The sequence below is a fragment of the Palaemon carinicauda genome, chromosome 3 (genome assembly GCF_036898095.1).
Source record: "Palaemon carinicauda isolate YSFRI2023 chromosome 3, ASM3689809v2, whole genome shotgun sequence".
NCBI lineage: Eukaryota > Metazoa > Arthropoda > Malacostraca > Decapoda > Palaemonidae > Palaemon > Palaemon carinicauda.
The window spans coordinates 29182186-29184210 of record NC_090727.1 but is presented as its reverse complement, the minus strand read 5'-3'; positions in this window follow the sequence as shown (position 1 = coordinate 29184210).

The window sequence follows — 2025 nt, the reverse complement described above, 5'->3', positions numbered from 1 at the left end:
AACAGGGTTCAATTTAGAAGGCACCAAAGTTTCAAAAATATACAAAAGTCGTTGAAAACCCACTAAAAATAAAAGATTTCTGCAGCAACCAGAAAAGGGATAAAAAACCTCAACAAATATATTGTACAAATATGGTTTATTTTGAGAAGCCTCCATGTACATATGACCTTTTCTATTTTTGTACAAATCAAAGATATGAATGCGTACGGACAAATTTCTCTGGATTTCAAACACACAACACAATGAGGGTAAGAAAATCACGCATAGTATTTTGAATTTGCTTTCAAACTGTATTGCACAGTCCCATAATCCCCGAAAAGGATAGAAAATATTTTTGCTCTAATGTCCTGCTATATATTTTTAAGGTTATAAATACCGTTGGAATAGAACGAAAACATTTTTAGTTCAGTGTTACCACTTGGAACTGTTTTTACTATTTATTCACAACGGAAATAACAAATCATCATTTATTTCGGGCGCAGTGTCTTGAATGGAACCATGAAGCAGAATTTTCTTCTAATATTTTATCTTTGAAAATAAAATTGAAGTGAAAATTCCCTTCAATTTTCAAGGTGATTGGCTGACCATTTCCATGATGAGAAAAAAAGTCTCAGGACTATGAAAGCTCAAAGAAAAAGCTTTTGTGAATTTTAATGGATGTAGGGTCCCTTGCTAAGGAAGAAATAGAAAATCAGGCTTTCAAAATCTCGAGTGATTTTAAGCCGTAGGCTATGTATGGAAACCACGTCCTTTCGAAAGATTAGGATCGGGTTAAAGTATTTGTTCAAGCCTAAAATTTTAGTGGAAGTATTTGTTCAAGCTTAAAATTTGAGTGGAAGTATTTGTTCAAGCTTAAAATTTGAGTGGAAGTATTTGTTCAAGCTTAAAACTTTAAAGAATATATGATTACGATTTTTTTTTTAATTTCATGTTTTTCATATAATGAAATTAGTATTGAATTCACTTGGGCATTAGAGAATATAGAAGAGAATTCATTATGCCAGAATCATTTGATCTGCGTTTTTTAAAAAGGCGTAATGTCATTAAAGAGACGTCCATTAGAGCTGCTCATATTGCTTGACAGTTTGGCATGGCCAGCTGTACCTGTCTCAGTCTCTTCATGAAAATACGTTGGAGATTAATTACAATTTCAAGGGAAATGGAGAGGTATTTATTTTACTTAGCCTAAATTTCATGGACACAAGTTTTTCAAATTAATGGGTCTGCTTCATTCTTGTCAGCATATTTTTTTTTCTTTTTTTTTTTCTCATATATTCTCAAATAGAATCCTGCTTTCTCCTCTTGGTGACTGGTTCCAATCTATACAACATCAAATCATGTTCAACAGTTATTTAGTCTAGTTTGTATATGATTTTTTCTTTAGTGGAATCCCTTTAGATTCGAATCCACAGTAGAATTATTCGATGAGAAATTCCAAATATTATCTGTCTGGTTTGTGGTATTTGTTTTATTTTGCATGGTCTTGCGAGACGAGAAAATGAGTTACGACAGAGTATGATGAGGATTATGATCTTGAAGAGAATAGTTTTAAAAGCGACCGAATGAGAGTGCAAGAGCCGAAAAATAAAATCATTTCATAAAGGTACTAAATACTTGTATTTTTTCCATTCGTGGTTTCATATAGTCAACTTCAATCTGGTTGGGGAATTTTGAATATTTCAGGTTGAAATGTCATCTTTAGTGGAATAAAATAAATTTAAGTTATTTGAAAAGTGGATGAAAAATTGGAATTACCTTTTTATAACCTAAATGTTGTAGTTCTTATCGCTAGAATTAGTCTTATGTTTTTGTGCATTATGCGTTGCTGGATGAAATTAAACTATGCTGTATATACCATGACACTCAATTGTTATGAAAGACTTGCATCTAAAGGGTGAAAGTGTCCCCGCTTCAAGAACATTTATTACGGGAAATTACACCAACAAGATAATTTTGTATAAAAAAATAATTTATCATAAAAGATATATATATATATATATATATATATATATATATATATATATA